Source organism: Callithrix jacchus, chromosome 9 (genome assembly GCF_049354715.1).
Source record: "Callithrix jacchus isolate 240 chromosome 9, calJac240_pri, whole genome shotgun sequence".
NCBI lineage: Eukaryota > Metazoa > Chordata > Mammalia > Primates > Cebidae > Callithrix > Callithrix jacchus.
This window is the reverse complement of record NC_133510.1, coordinates 104,180,058-104,197,947: the sequence shown is the minus strand read 5'-3', so window position 1 is coordinate 104,197,947 and position 17,890 is coordinate 104,180,058. Positions and strand designations below refer to the sequence as shown.

General features: G+C 38.5%; 1 protein-coding gene and 1 pseudogene across 10 annotated transcripts in view; both read right to left on the bottom strand.

The window, feature by feature from the left end:
• The window catches only part of ANO4 (anoctamin 4), a 423,664-nt gene that overhangs the window by 48,746 nt on the left and 357,028 nt on the right, over positions 1-17,890 (bottom strand). The gene's annotated exons all lie outside the window — the stretch shown is intronic.
• Positions 4,072-10,443, bottom strand: LOC103795377 (sorting nexin-5-like; annotated as a pseudogene).

Sequence of the window (17,890 nt, the reverse complement as noted above, 5' to 3'; positions counted from 1 at the left end):
CCCTTCTTGGTCTCTAGAGTCTTCCTGTCCTTGAAGAGAAAGTGGCCCAGCCCCTGAATATGTGGTTATTTTCCGTAAGATTCAGGAAGGTACCACATGGGCACAGAGACACTTGATGCGGGACCATTCTGGGACAATCTCAGGCCACAGGATTCATATCCAGTCTGTTTTGCTGGCAGCTGCTTCTCTCACTAAGCCCTACCAACCCTCTATGATTCTTGTCTAAGGGAACTGACTTCTAAGATGATCTGGTGGCTGTCACAATTATTTCATCACCCTTCTCCAGAATTCCTGCTGAATCCTGCCCGGAGGACACAGAGACTCTAACTTTCAATTCCCTGTGTTCTGGAGACTGGGAAATCCAAGATCAAGGCACCAGCAGATTTGATGTCTTGCGAGGGTCGCTTTCTGGTTCATAGACTTCACCTGCCAGCTGTTCCCTTTCACTGTGGGAGAGGTTGCTAGCTCTCTGGGGTGTCTTTTATAAGTACAATAACCTAACCATGAGGGTTCTGCTCTCATGACCTAACCACCTCCCAGAGGCCCCCTAACTAATACCTTCACCTGAGAGAATAGAATTTCAACATATGAATTTGGGGGGACATATATATTCACACTATAATTTTCCCTTCTTGGGTTAATAATCCTCTTGTTTCTTCCATTATAGTACTCAAAAGGATGAGAAGAAATTACAACTGGCATTCTCTTGTCAGTGTTTCTGTGTGAAATGCCCATTCATTTGAGTAAGAAGAATCTGCTTCTATCTGCACTTATGAAATGTAATCAAACCAAGACAGGTTGTCTGTTTTTAAGGCAAAGTTATAATCCCTTATATGTCATAGTTTAAACTCCCTCATCTGAATACGTACAGCCTTGGGAGCCCCTAGCATTTTCAGTGTGCCTAGTTATACACCGTATTATGTCATGAGCTCACACTTTCTTATCTCCTTCAAAGCTGGTTGATGCTATACATATTTTTTGTTACATATGTATCTTTATGTTATATATATATATATATTTAGAGAGAGAGATGTGTGTGTGTGTATACATATGTATGTGTATATGCATGTGTATGTGTGTGTATATATATATATATATATATATATACACATATCTTTCTCTTATACTACCTGGCACTATGATAAGTTTGATTAAAAAGTGTATATCTTTTATGGCTTTATTCTCAGAATGAAATTCCTAAGGGCTTTGTCGAGTTTTTTTTTCTTTTGGTACATGGAATTCTTTCCACAGGAATCTTTTCAGCTGAAACATCAGCACACTTAACCTTACTGCTGGCATTTTGAACTCCTTAGATTCCAACCTATCTTTTTATGTCACTAATGATTGCTCTAAATCCAGATCCAACCAGGTGTCCTGGGAATCAGTGGAGCCACATTGCCTATAGAATAAAATCTGTTACCAGCTCAGTATGCAAAGCTCATAATCTCAACTCTCTCTGCCCTGACTTGAACCCCAGACTCCAGGCTAACTCACTAACAGTTTCACACATGAGCTGTTTTATACTTTCTCAGTTTTGCCCACACTATTTCCTTAGCTAGTAATATTTTTCCTTATTTGGGTCCATCTGGTCAACTCCCGCCCTCACTTTCAGATTTAGCCCTGTGTGTTCTGTAACCACACCCCTTGAATCATCCCTGTGCACCCAGGCTGAGCTGTGCACACAACTCTAGGTCAGCGCTAATCACACCATTCAGCACTGTAAAAATAAAACCAATAAAAAGCCAAACCTTGATCATATCTACTACTAATTTGTGGACTTCCTGAGAACAGGCCTGTATCCTAGTTGTCTTTTTACCTTCAAGAGTCTAGCACAGCAACTGGTACACAGAGAGGCTCAGTAAATACACAAATGAAACACTGTCCTGGGAATGAAAGCAAATGTGGAAAATCACTCTTAATTTTCTAAATATTTTCATATGCTTATAAAAATTAAGGTATGAATTTGAAGAATATGCAGCTATAGTTTTTGAATGCTTTACACACCTTGGCCTATTAAAAAATTTAATAATAATATCGAAGTTTGAAACTTATTATGCTTCTCTTTTGTCTTGCAATGGAAGTGTGATTCTGTTCTAAGTACCACTCCCATTATTTGATTGTACGGACCCTGTGGCAGAGACTACCAACTGTCCTCTAACACTCTTTCTTTCTTTCTTCCACCATAAAATGATTGTTGCTGAGAATGTGGCTGCTTATATACACTGCATTTCCCAGATACCCTTGCAGTTAGATGTGGCCAAAGGATAGTTCTCAGCAGTGGAATATGAGGACAGGTGATATGATGTGTAGTACTTGCCTGTTGACTTCTTAAAACATCATGAGGTGCTTTTTCCATAACCACTGTCCCCTTCTGGATGGGTAGAACCCAGGTGACTCAGTCAGACCATGAAAGTGATGACAAGGTCTGGGGGTATGGCAAATAGCTCTTTTGTAGAAACATGAGTCCCTTAGTAACCATGTAGAGCAGAGTTGTCTGCCAGCCTGGAATGCTCACTTCATACTTCTACATATGATAGAATTTAATTTCTGTGTTTTTTAAAGCCACTGAATTATGTTAGGCCTTTGTGTTATAGTGATCTAACCTTATCTTAATTAACACAGGCACTTTACCTTAACAGAGATGAAGTCACCTAGTCACTGAGACATTGCATTGAAGGCATGAAGATGTAAGAACTTGTCTACCACTTTCCTCACAGATCTTAGGAAAGGACACTCTCAAGCCACAGTTTCTGACACTCCATTAATTGTATTTACAAGACAGAGTTTTGCTGCCTTTTTCAACTCCGTTTTCTACCTTCACTTCCACCATGTATCTATCTACCCACAAATAAAAATAAAAATAAAAAACCTATCCACAAGTAAAGTTCACCTGAGGTGTTAACTCCAATTAACACCAATCCCAAATAGCAATCTTCTCACAATGTTAGTAGACATATTAGGAAAATCTGAGGATTCCACTCTCTAAGTAAAGATAGGATCGGGGTAGTGTTCAGGTAGGTTAGAGTTCAGATACTGGGACACTCTTGGGCTCATAATCACAGAATGTTGGTAAGATTATCTCATGAGGCCCATCGTGGACACAAAAGGGATAGGACTGAATGTTTTCAGGCTATCATTGTTCTATTATTTTCTTACATAGAACAATTATTATCAGTTTCAAATAAATTTGTTGCAGGATGCTATGCATTTACCAAAATGATTTCTTATGTTCCTAGGCATTGTTAGATTACATTTTTGCAGCCTTAATTTCAGATGTGTCCACAAAACAAGTTTAGGCTAATGGAAAGTAAGTAGAAGTGATATAGGTCATTTTTGGACAAAGAGTTAAGAAGTAGGTATATCTTCCCTATGTTCACTTTATACTTTGGCTGAATGACAAAAGAGAATACTGAAGATCCAGAAGGGAATGCAGCCACAAGATGGAAGGAACTCATCTACCATATGAATGATCATAAGGAAAATCACCTGCCAACCAAGAACATCTGATTGGGCTCTATAAAATACTAGATTGTGATGTTTGTGTATTACAACGGCTAACTTTACTCATCCTAACTAATGTAGGGTTTTTCTGGAAAAAACATCCTGCAAACAAGGAGAAAAAAACACTGAGTTACTACCATTCATCATGTTACTAAGGCATTTAGACAGACTTACACAGTAAAAGCTCCCCTTCAGATGCCTATCTTAGGTTCCAAGGAAGGGTTAAAATGCTGTACCTTTTAAAAATTTTTTTAATTTCTAATTTTTGTGGGTATATAGGTGTATATATGTACAGGGTACATGAGACATTTTGCTACAGCATGAAATGCATTATAATCACATCATGGAAAATTGGGTATCCACCCCCTCAAGCATTTATCCTTTGTGTTACAAACAATCCAATTATATTACTTTAGTTATTTTTAAATGTACAATTAAATTATTGACTATAATCCCCATATTGTGCTATAAAACACTAGGTCTTATTCATTCTTTCTATTTCTTTTCATACTCATTAAACAACTCACCCCCCTTTGCCCCTTCACTCCCACCCCGCGATCCTTCCCAGTCTCTGGTAACCATCTTTCTATTCTCCATCCCTATGAGTTCAATTGTTTTCAATTTTGGATCTCACAAATGAGTGCGGATAACATGTGAAGTTTGTCTTTCTGTGCCTGGCTTATATCACTTAACATAATGACTTCTAGTTTCAGCCATGTTGTTGTGAATGACAAGAGCTCTTTTTTTTTTTTTTTTTTTTTTTTAAGGCTGACTAGTACTTCATAGTGTGTAAGTACCACATTCTCTTTATTCAGACATCTGCTGATGAACACTTAGGTTGCTTCCAAATCTTGGCTATTGTGAACAGCACTGCAGCAAGCATAGGAGTGAAGACAACTCTTCAATATACGGATTTCCTTTGTTTTGAATAGGTACCTGACAATGAGATTGCTAGATCACATGGTAGCTCCATTTTTAGTTTTTTGAGGAATCTCAAAACTTTTCTTCATAGTGGTTGTACTAATTTATATCCCCACCAACAGCGTGCAAATGTTTCCTCTTTTCCACATCCTTGCTAGAATTTATTGGTGCCGGACTTTTGGATAAAAGCCATTTTAACTGGGGAGAGATGATACTTCATTGTAGTTTTGAGTTGCATTCCTATGATAAGCAATGGTATTGAGCACATTTTCATATGCCTGTTTGCCATATGTATGTCTTCTTTTGAGAAATGTCTGTTAAAATGTTTGCCTATTTTAAAATTGTATTATTAGGTCTTTTTCCTACAAAGTAGTTTGAGTTGCTTATATATTCTGGTTATTAATGCCTTGTCATATGGATAGTTTATAAATACTTTCTCCCATTCTGGGGTTCTGTGGGTTGTCTCTTCACTTTGATTGTTTCCTTTGCTGTGCAGAAGCTTTTTAACTTGATGTGATCCCATTTGTCCATTTTTGCTTCGGTTGACTGTTCTTGTAGGGTATTACTCATGAAATCTCTGCCCAGTCCTGTGTCTTGGAGAGTTCCCCAATGCTTGCTTTCTTTTAGCAATTTCATAGTTTGATGTCTTATACTCAAGTCTTAATCCATTGTGATTTAATTTTTTGTATATGGGGAAAGATAAGGGTCTAGTTTCATTATTCTGCATATGAATATCCAGCTTTCCCAGCACCATTTATTGAAGAAACTTTTTCCCAATGTATATTCTTGGCACCTTTGTAAAAAAATGAGTTCACTCTAATTGTGTGGATTTGTTTTTGGGTTCTCTATTCTATCCCATTGATCTATGTGCCTGCTTTTTATGCTAGTACTTGGCTGTTTTGGTTACTATAGATGAACAGAATAATTTGAGGTCAGGTAATGCGATTCCTTTAGTTTTGTTGTTTTTGCTCAGGAAAACTTTGGCTATTCTGGGTCTTTTGTGATTCTATATAAATTTTAGGATTATTTTTTCTATTTTTGTGAAGCAGATAATAGATATTTTTATAAGGATTGAGTTGAATCTGTAGATTGCTTTGAGTAGTGTGGGCATCTTAACAATATTGATTCTTCCAATCTATGAACATAGGCTGTTTTTCCATTTTTTGGTATCCTCTTCAATTTCTTTTTTTTTAGCAGCATGATTATTTTATCATATACTTTATGAAAAACAAATGCCCAAAAACATACATCGTCCCTCCACCCACCATGGCCACTAGGGAGGGAGCTCACATCTTTCCTAATGTAGATCTGGCCATCTTATAAAGTAGACCACATTATTTGTTTCCATATATACCCGTAGACACTTCTCTCCCCTCAAATATTTCTAACTTAACTAAAAAAAGGAGGTCCACAGAGTATATAAAGGTAAATGAGATTTTCTTGCTGTTGTTATAGTACAAATACCAGATAACTACCAGGAGAGTAACCGGGGCAAAACAAAAACATAAACCCCACCTTCAGTGAGGAATGGAAGGTCTGTTACCTGCCTCAAGTAGCTGAATCACCTGCTGTAACTGGCACCTCCCTGACATTCATGGGTTTGTAGGGACGTGTGCCCAGTAATTGCTTCTACTTGTTTCCAGAGGGCACATGTCTCCTACACCCTTTCTTAGTAACTAAAGACAAACTATAGGAGAACTCTGTGTTTAGATTCTGCCCAGAGCTATTACATGCACAAGGAAAAACTAGTTACGTCCAAGTAGCAAGCAATAATATTTTTAAACCAACATTGTTAAATGTTAACATTTGTAGAAATCAAAATATTTATTCACATAATTTTAAACTAAAGTTGAAGCTAATAAATCTTCCATGGTAATGATTTAAGTGCAAGTGATGTTTGGTTTTCTTTCATATTCATTTCTTTTCTTCAGAGTGAAGGCATATCAGTTATTCTTGAACAAGTCAATACAATTCTGCAAAAGGGAGACACTGTTCCTGGCATGTTTTATTTCCAGTTCAGACATTTCAATTAAATTCTTTCTAAATGCTGCCACTCTCTTCCATTTGAATTTATTAGTTCTTCTTTTGCAGATTCAGAAAGCTGTTCAAATTTCTGGCAGCACTCCTGCTGGTGTGCCTCAACCAACTTGACATCTTTGCTCTTTAACCGGGTCTTACCCAGAGCTTTGTTTGAGTTCTCACAGTCAATGAGGGCTTTGGTGCATCTGTATAAGAGAGCCTTGGCAGCTTTGATGCTGAGCATGTAGTATCAGAGGAGCTCTGTTAGCGTTAAATCTTCATCTGATGAGACTTGACCCTCTACTTTCCTAAGTTTTTCAAATACCTCAGCAACCTTCAAAAGGTACTTTTTGATGACTGTGGGCTTTCCTAAGGCCAGGTTATATAAGCAGGCTGCAGTGTACGTTCAGTCATCAGCAACATTTTTATGAGATCTGGTCATTTTGTCAGCTTTCACACAAGAATCTTTGATCCTATTATGATAGTTAATAAGGAAGTTGTTCTCTTGCTCAAAGAAGTCATCTACTTCCTTAACTCCAGCAAAAAGGGCTTCATCAGCACTTTTCACCACACTTTTGAAGAAGCCACCAAATATCTCCTTAGCATTTTTCCTCCTAACACTTAGATTCTGATCGTATTCCAGGAAAACATGAAAGTTGCGACCTTTACTGAGAACAGGGTGAGAAGAAAGCTGCTGAAGAAAGACTTCATGGGAGGACACAGTCTTTGGAAAAACAGTGAGATACTCAGCTTCCAGTTTTGGTTTCATCTTGGCAAACTCTTCTTTGGTCACAGACCCTCCACCTTCTCCCTGTTTCTGCATCTTCTCTCGAGGACCATGGAAGTTGGGCTTCGTAGGCCCAGGCGGAATCTGCAGCAGAGGCAGGAACTCATGAGCCTGTTGTCCCAGCAGCGATGTTTTCTTGTTGGTGCCTCATTCTATCTACTCTTGCTGTACCATAGGAAACAACCACTTCACTCCTGTGGGGCTATTTAAAAGTCAACTCCTGTCTTTTCTTAATCTTCCTTGCTTCTTCGGGCCACTTAAAAGGAGGTGTCTTCCCGAGAATTGTGTATTTACCTTGACAGCAATCATTTTTTCAGTTTATCCACTACAGACAATCCTTCAGAGCACAACAGTGTCTATACTGCTTCAGTGCTGGCCTAAAACTAGTGCAATCTTGGCCTAAAATGAATGCTAAACACCAATGATTGGCCATCAAAATTATAAAGTGTCTAGTATTACAAAGGAATTTGTTTCCTAATCCCAAAGGATAATCAAGGACTCTAATTTTGAATGAACAGAACGTATCTAAATATAAGCTTCAGTACTAATTTTGTTCAATTATTAAGAAATCATCATTTGGACAGATTCTTCAGTCTGCCTGGCAGGACAAAAATGCATGGAAATTTCCTTTAAAATCAGTGAAGTCTCTGTTCCTGCAGCCAAGAATTAACAATCAAGGGCCGAAAACTGCCTCCTTGAGCACTTTTTTGTTTTTGGTAGACAGAGTCTCACTCTGTCACCCAGGCTGGAGTGAAGTGGCATGACCTCGGCTCACTGCAACCTCCACCTCCCAGGTTCAAGCAATTTTCATGTCTCAGCCTCCCCAGTAGCTGACACTACAGGTATGTACCACCACACCCAGCTAATTTTTTATACTTTTAGTAGAGACAGGGTCTCATCATGTTGCCTAGGCAGGTCTTGGAATCCTGAGCCCAGGTGATCTACCCACCTTGGCCTCCCAAAGTGCTAGGATTATAGGCATGGCCTCCTTCAGCACTTTTGAGAAATCTTATCACATACGAATACCAATACTAATGTTTCCTAGAAATCAATTCTACTGACATTGGAAAGAACATACTAGAGGAAAACTAAACCTAAAGGTAGATAAGACTAAAGTCATTACACTGTTTACATCCCTTTAAAATGTGAATAATGTAAGCTTGTATACATCACCTCAAAGCTGTAACACTATTCCTTCACATATTTTCCAACTGATCTACAGTTAGCACATACTCTAGTAGGTAGATGAAATCAAACTTTTCACAATCCATTATAAAAAATGGATATAAGTCTTTTTAAACTAAATGAATAACATGGCAGAGAGAACTAGCTTATTTGATTTTTTAAACACTCACAATAAGCCCAGCATAGTCTGTTCGATAAGAGTGCCATGTAGCCACACAAAGTCTTCATGTTGCCTTCTAACAGAAAACTCTGGGCTCTGACACATGGGCAGTGTGGTCTTTGTGTGCACTGTAAATTTGACTTTATCCCTCTCACGGAGCACATCAGGTATGTCAATCTGGAGGGAGGGATCAACATTCAGGTGCAGAGATACAGATCTCAGCTTGCTGCAGTCCTCCTCCTGCTGCTGCAATGGCTTGGGAACCACAGCCATGGCAATGTGTGACTGGAGCAGGGGCTACCTGGCCTTGTTCTGCTCCACAAGGAGGACTCCAACTGCAGAGCCACATCAGGGATGCGAAGCCAGACACTCTCCCATCAAGAGAGAAAGCCTCTTCAATTTCTTTCATCAGTGTTTTATAGGTTTCATTGTGGAGGTCTTCTACTTCTTTTGTTAATTCCTAGTGCATTAATTTTATTTGTAGCTATTGTAAATGGGATTACTTTCTTGATTTCTTTTTCAGATTGTCCACTGTTGGCATATAGAAATGCTACTGATTTTTGCATGTTGACTTTGTATCCTGTAACTTTACTGAATTTATCAGCTCGAATAGATTTTTGGTGGAGTCTTTAGGTTTTTCCAAATAAAAAATCATATCATCTGTAAACAAGAATAATTTGATGTCTTCCTTTCCAGTTTGGGTGTCATTTATTTCTTTCTCATATCTGATTGCTTGAGCTAGGACTTCGAGTACTATGTTGAATAACAGTGGTGAAAGCGAACATCCTTGTTATGTTCCAGAGTTTAGAGGAAATGTTTTCACTTTTCCCCACTCAGTATGAGACTGTTAGTCTGTCATATATGGCTTTTATCATGTTGAAGTTTGCCTCTTCTACACCCAGTTTTTTGAGGATTTTTATCATAAAGAAATGTTAAACTTTATCAAATGCCTTCTTGTCATCAACTGAAATGATCATATGGTTTTTGTCCTTCATTCTGTTGATATGATGTATCATGCTGATTGATTTACATATGTTGAACCATCCTTGCATCCCCAGGATAAATCCCACTTCGTCATATGAATGATTTTTTTAATGTATTGTTGAATTTTGGTTGCCAGTGTTTTGTTGAGGATCTTTGCATCAACATTAATCAAAGATATTGGCCTGTGGTTTTCTTTTTCGGATGTGTCCTCATCTGGTTTTGGTATCAGGGTAATACTGGCCTCATAGAATGAGTTTGGAAGTATTCCCTTCTCTTCTATTTTTTTGGAACAGTTCAAGTAGGATTGCCATTAGATCTCTTTAAATGTTTGGTAGAATTCAGCAGTGAAGCCACTAGGTCCTGGGCTTTTCTTTACTGGGAGACTTTTCATTATGGCTTCTATCTCATTGCTCATCATTGGTCTGTTCAGATTTTGGAATTCTTCATGGTTTAATCTTGATAGGTTGTATGAGCCTAATAATTTGTTATTTCTTCTAGATGTACGAATTTATTGGCATATAGTTGCTCACAGTATCCTCTAATAATTATTTGAATTTCTGTGGTATCAGTTGTAATGTCTCCTTTTTCATATCTGACTTTACTTATTTGGGTCTTCTCTCTTAATAGTCAATGAAATTTCAAGCACATTATAATTAACAACAGCAGAATATACACTACTCTTCTCTTATCCAGAGGTTCATTCCAAGACCCTCAGTAGAGTCCTGAAACCACAGATAGTGTTGAACCTTGCACATATTTTGCACAAATTTCTGTTTCCTTCTTCACAATTTCATGCAAAGAAGATTCTTATTAATTGGAAAAATATGTCTTACAGTTGTATATCTTAGCAGCTTCAGCGTAAGATTTTTTCTTCCCTTCTTATTAAGTTGAGAACTTTCACCTTTTCACTTAAACAAAGCACTTTACAGTTTCTCTTTGGCATATCCAAATTGCCAGCATCACTACTCTTGTACTTCTATGACACAATTAAGTAAAATAAGGGTTACTTGAATACAAGTACTGTGATACAGTGGCAGTATCTCATAACCAAGATGGATATAAAATGGCTAATGGGCAGGTAGAGTGTACGGCATGGATTTGCCAAACAGGGAATGGACAATGTGAGATTTCATCATGGTACTGAGATTCATGCACAATTTAAAACTTATGAATTGTTTATTTATGAAATTTTCCATTTAATATTTTTGGACCATGGTTGATGGTGGGTAACTGAAACTGTGGAAAGCAAAACTGTGTATAAAAAGAACTACTAGTCTTTTAAAAATTATTATTACACCCTAAGTTCTGGGATACATGTACAGAACGTGCAGGTTTGTTACATAGGTATACATGTGTCATGGTGGTTTGCCACACCCATCAACCTGTCATCTACATTAGGTATTTCTCCTAATGCTGTCCCTCCCCTAGCCTCCCACCCTCTGATAGGCCCCAGTGTGTGCTGATCCTCTCCCTGTGTCCTTGTGGGGAACTAGTAGACTTTTCAAATGTGCTTGGAACATTTGCCAAGATACCCTACTGTGGGTCATAAAACACTTCTCAGTAAATTTAAAAGAACTGAAATCACACAAACTATGTCCTTTGAATGAAGTTAGAAAGTAACAGCAAGCAGAAATTTAGAAAATCTCCCAGGCATTCCAAACAATACACTTCTACATGGTAACTCATGAGTCATAGAAGAAATCACAAGGGAAATTAGGAAATACTTTGGACTGATTAAAAATAAAAACACAGTTTGAGGAATATAGCTAGGAAGTTCTTAGAGAAATTTATAGCATTAAGCTCATATTTGAAAATGAGAATGATCACACATAAATAATTAGACATTCACCCTAAAAATTAGAAAAAAAGCAATTAAATACAAAGCAAGCATGAAGAACAAATGAAAGATAAAAGCAAAAATCAGTGAAAAATAAAACAAAAACAATGGGAAAACATCATCAAAACTAAAAGCTGGTTCTTTGAAAGATCAATATAACTGATAAACTTTTAGACAAAATGGATAGGAAAAGAGAAGTCATTAGTTAGTTATCAGTTTCATGAATAATCAATATGATATCATAAACATCCTATAGGAATTAAAAAGAATATGAGGAAATATTAAAACAAATTCATGCCAATAAATTCACAAATTGAGAAAAAATTACAGACTCTTTCAAAAGCGCAAAAAAAAAAAAAAAAGATAACCTGGAGAACCCTCCATCTATTAAAAAGATTAAAAGCCTTCCTGCAATGAAAACTCCAGACCCAGGTGGCTTCACTGGTACAATTTACCGAATATTCAAGATGGAAATACTACCATTTCTACTTTCTAGAAGAAAGTACATTTCCTAACTCACTCTGTGAGGCCAACGTCACCTCAATACTAAAAGACATTAGAAGTAAAAAGTTACAGGCCAATAACTCTCATGAAGATACATGAAAAAATCCTAAAAGTATTTTAGCAAATCAAATATTGCAACCCTTATAAAAGGCAATATATTATGATGAAGTGGGATCCTTGGAATGCAAGATCATCCTATTATTTCATAATGAATCAATTTAATTAATATATTGTCCAGCTTTTAAGAAACAAGATTGAGGATAGAAGATGGACAAATAGGAACAGCTCCGGTCTGCAGCTCCCAGTGAGATCAACGCAGAAGGTGGGTGATTTCTGCAGTTCCAACTGACGTACCCAGCTCACCTCATTAGGACTGGTTAGACAGTGGGTACAGCCCACAGAGGGTGAGCCAGAGCAGGGTGGGGTGTCGCCTCACCCAGGAAGCATAAGGGGTCAGGGAACTCCCACCCTTAGTCAAGGGAAGCCATGAGGGGCTGTGCCATGAGAAATGGTGCACTCCAGCCCAGATATTATGCTTTTCCCATGGTCTGCACAACCCGTGAAGACCAGGAGATTCCCTCGGGTGCCTACACCACCAGGGCCCTGGGTTTCAAGCACAAAATTGGGTGACTATTTGGGCAGACACCGAGTTAGCTGCAGTTTTTCTTCATATCCCAGTGGTGCCTGGAACACCAACAAGACAGAACCATTCACTCCACTGGAGTGAACACTAAAGCCAGGGAGCCAAGTGGTCTAGCTCAGCAGATCCCACCCCACAAGGAGCCCAGCAAGCTAAGATCCACTGGCTTGAAATTCTCACTGCCAACACAGCAGTCTGAAGTCAATCTGGGACACTCAAGCTTGATCAGGGGAGGGTCATCCGTCATTACTGAGGCTTGAGTAGGTGTTTTTCTCCTTACAGTATAAATAAAGCCTCCTGGAAATTCAAACTGGGTGGAGCCCACCACAGCTGGCAAAGTCACTGTAGCCATACTGCCTCTCTAGATTCCTCCTCTCTGGACAGGGCACACCTGAAAGAAAGGCAGCAGTCCCAGTAGGGGCTTATAGATAAAACTCCCATCTTTCTGGGACAGAGCACCTTGGGGGAAGGGGCAGCTGAGGGCGCAGATTCAGCAGACTTAAATGTTACTGTCTGCCAGCCATGAAGGGAGAAGTGGATCTCCCAGCAGAGCTTGAGAGCTCTGCTAAGGGACAGACTGCCTCCTCAAGTGGGTCCATCACCCTATGCCTCCTGACTGGGAGACACTTCATAGCAGGAATTGACAGACACCTCATACAGGAGAGCACTGGTTGGTATGTGGTGGGTGCCCCTCTAGGATGAAGCTTCCAGAAAAAGGAACAGGCAGCAATCTTCACTGATCTGCAGCCTCTGCTGGTGATACCAGGGCAAACAGAGTCTGGAGTGGACCTATCGCAAATTCCAGCAGACCTGCATCAAAGGGACCTAACCATTAGAAGGAAATCTGACAAACAGAAAGGAATAGTATCAATATCAACAAAAAGGACGTCCACTCAAAAACCCCATCCAAAGGTCACCAACGTCAAAGACCATAGGTAGATGAATCCCCAAAGATGAGAAAACACCAGCACAAAGGCTGAAAATTCCAAAAACCCAAATGCCTCTCCTCCTCCAAAGAATCACAACTCCTTGCCAACAAGGGAACAAAACTGGACAGAGAATGAGTTTGACAAATTGACAGAAGTAGGTTTCAGATGGTGGGTAGTAACAAAGTCTTCTATACTAAAGGAGCATGTTGTAACCCAATGGAAGGAAGCCAAGAACCTTGGAAAAAAGTTATAAGAATTGCTAACCAGAATAACCAGTTTAGAAAAGAACATAAGTGACCTGATGGAGCTGAAAAACACAGCACAAGAAGTTTGTGAAACATACACAAGTATCAATAGCTGAATCAATCAAGTGGAAGAAAAGATACAGAGACAGAAGATGAACTCAGGGAAATAAAGCATGAAGACAAGATTCGAGAAAAAGAATGAAAAGGAACAAACAAAGCCTCCAAGAAATATAGGACTATGTTAAAAGACCAAATCTACGTTTGATTGGTATATCTGAAAGTTATGGGGAGAATAAGACTAAGTTGGAAAACACTCCTCAGGATATTATCCAGAGAACTTCCCCAATCTAGCAAGACAGGCCAACATTCAAATTCAGGAAATACAGAGAACACCACAAAGATGCTCCTCGAGAAGAACAACCCCAAGACACAAAATCATCAGATTCACCAAGGTTGAAATGAAAAAAAAAAAAAAAAGTGTTAAGAGTAGCCAGAAAGAAAGGTCAGGTTTCCCACAAAGGGAAGCCCATCAGACAAACAGTGGATCTCTCAGCAGAAACCCTACAAGCCAGAAGAGAGTGAGGGCCAATATTCAATGTTCTTAAAGAATTTTCAACCCAGAAATTCATATCTAGCCAAACTAAGCTTCCTAAGTGAAAAAGAAATAAGATAATTTATAGACAAGCAAATGCTGAGAGATTTTTGTCACCACCAGGCCTGCCTTACAAAACCTCCTGAAAGAAGCACTAAATATGGAAAGGAAAAACTGGTACCAGCCACTGCAAAAACATACCAAATTGTAAAGACCATCGACACTATAAAGAAACTGCATCAACTGATGGGCAAGATAACTGGGTAGCATCATAATGACAGTATCAAATTCATACATAACAGTATTAATCTTAAATGTAAATGGGCTAAATGCCCCAGTTAAAAGACACAGACTGGCAAACTGGATAAAGAGTCAAGACCCATTGGTGTGCTGTATTCAGGAGACCCATCTCATGTGCAAAGACACACAAAGGCTCAAAGGGATGGAGTAATATTTACCAAGCAAATGGAAAGCAAAAAAAAAAAAAAAAAAAAAAAAAGCAGGGTTTACAATCCTAGTCTCTGATAAAACAGACTTTAAATTAACAAAGATTAAAAAAAAAACACACACGAAGGGCATTACATAATGGTAAAGGTATCAATCCAAGAACTAACAATCCTAAATATATATGCACCCAATACAGGAGCACCCAGATTCATAAAGCAAGTTCTTAGAAACCTACAAAGAGACATAGACTCCCACACAGTAATAGTGAGAGACTTTAACACTCCACTGTCAATATTAGACAGATCAATGAGACAGAAAATTAAGAAACCTGCACATTCTGCACATGTATCCCAGAACTTAAAGTGTATGTATATATGTATATATAATTTTGCCAAAAGCTTATGATTGTCTTCGTTGACACAGGAAAAGCTTTTGGCAAAATTCTGTATCCATTCATGATTGTTAAAACCCTAAATTCCTAATAATCGAAGGAAAATTTTTCAACTTGATAACAGACAAATATGAAAACCTATAATTTATATCATACATAAATATCTAGAAACGAAAGCTGATTCTTACAAAATTTATTTTTTAAATGAGACATACTTAATTCACTGTTACTAACAGGATCACACTAAATAATCACAATCTTGTCATTTTGATTAAAGAGCTCTGAGGATCTTGCTTTGTGTGTTTACTGGGGATAATTTAACTTTTGGCAATCCTAAAAGTAAAAAATGAAAAACAAGGGGGAGAGAGAAAAAACAAAACCAAACCAGAAACAGAAGAGAGGAAAATAATCTGCTTCCCCAACAGGTCTCTGCCAACATCTAGTTCCCTAATGACTCATTTTTTTTTCCCCTGGGAGAGGAAATATTTAGTCCATAATCATTCTGCCCCTTGAACTTTTCTGAACAAAAATGAGCTTTGAAAAATGGGTCACACTGTAATTTAAGCCCAGACTCAGGCTCACAGCATACCTTGGGGATCCCCAGGGAGCCCTGCAATCACACAGATGTGACCTGAACAAAGGTAGTGGTGTTCTGTCAGGATTCCTTACCCAACACCAAGACCCTCCCAGTTGCTACAAACTTGTTCCAGATAGAGCCTTATTATTTTTTCCAGTGAACACACAAAGCAAAGTCAACAAAATGAACACATCAACCCCAGCCCTTCAGAAGTCTTGTAAACCACTTACATCTGTTCTCATCAGCTTCATATCTAGCAATTTCCTGAAAATAGAGTGCATTTGTTTTCTTTAATGCTGTAACCTGTCAATCATAAGAGATGATCCTGAGACCATTAAACTGATCTCCATTAGTACTGACACGATTTTATAGAATATCACTGTCTCAAAGCAGGATAAATGGGGCTCAGGACAAGCATAGCAGTCCTTTAAGGTTCAGGTCTCCAAAACAGAAGGAAATGGTAACTAACAATACCTGATTCTAGCAGTAGAGAAGAGGAACTCAGACTGCCCAGTTTAACTCTTGGCTTTGCCACTTTCTAGCTACTGCTGCAGTTTCCTTATCTGTCATAGAGGATAAGAACAGCACCTTTTTATGTATTTTGACAGTCTCTAGGTACAAAAAGTTTTCTGGAGAGATTAAATGAGAAGATACGTGGGCAATGCTTAGGACTGTGTTTAGTACATAGTAATCCCTCAAAAAATGAATGCTATTAATGTATCTGTTAATATTGTTGGCTATTTTAGATTTCTGCAAAAGGCATAGCTCTATCCATAAAGAAACACTTGGGGCAACTCATTCTTTTTCTCAAACTAGCACATTTATAGGAATAATATGGAATTTAGGCAATAAGTTGTCATCTAAGACCAAGCAACTTAGAAGGTGAATTATTCCAGGCATGTCTTGCCTGGAATGGCCCTAAAATGTTCCTTTGTGTCCAAAGTTTATTATAGAACATCCATCAGAGTCTTACAAAATATACTCCAAAGCACAAGGACTGTTAAATCTTCAATCCACCCACTTTCAACCTCAGAAACTTCTCAACTCCATGCTCCAGGCAGCCAGCACCAATTAGCTAAGGTTGGCAAGGGGATAAAACAAAACCTATTTGTCATCCATAATATAAAACACAACTTGTAAAGAGGGCATGCCATCTCTTTTATAATGGAGGTAGTGGGAGAGAGTAATAACCTCTGCCTTACGAACAAATGTCATCCTCCCAAAATTTACTTCTATGTAGTCTCAGGAGGTAAACTGTTAGAAGAAACCACTATTCAATTAAAGTATATCTGAAATTGGTGAAATACTGAAGTGGGTAAGAAAGTTTTGTGTTTTGATTCTTCCAGAATACCAACAAGATACCCTCTCTATATAGAAGCATTAACTCATTACACAGTAGATTAGCAGCCCAAGGCAGAGCTTCCAAATGACTATGCCAGGAACAATAATAATAACCCTTTCAACCCTTGGGGCTTCTGAGGCTAGTTTGGGACAGCCCCACCCGTGGCCATAAGGAGGCTCCTCCGTGTATACCAGGATGCTGTGTAAATATTTTCATTTTTTATGTGTGCTATGACCTGAAAAGGTTTGGGAACCACTGATTTAGGAAATGAATACATTTCCAAAGTCCGCTCATTTGTGGCCATGGCAAAGCTTAAACATTATATGGCTTACCCTAATCATGTTTCTGATACTAATAAATTCTAGTAAATGTAGATATGCATTCTTTATCTGAGAGCTCAGTCCTGTAACCAAAAGTCCTGTTAGGGTTAGTTTGTTTGCAAGGGACAGAGATGCATTAAGGGTGACATGAACAGAGAAAGGTTTTCACAAGGTCCATCAAGGGAGGCAGGAATCCTATAGGAAAAAAGACATGGCCTATTCAGAGACAGGATATGGAAGCCCAAAGCTTGAGAGAGACCTCAGCCACAGAGAGTCTGGGTCTTCATCCTGACACTCCACTAATAACACGACTTGGTGATATTCTCTCTTTGCTTCTCTTTGGGGCTTTTCTTTCATTTTCTCCCAATTGGCTTTATCACCCTCTAATTGTTTCCACTAGTTCTTTGCTTCTACTTATTTCTAGGTTCTGGTTATCTTAACTTCAGCTTCCTAATTCCTCCTGTTCCTACTTCTACCCAATGGTCAATTTTAATCTTTCTTTTTTTCCC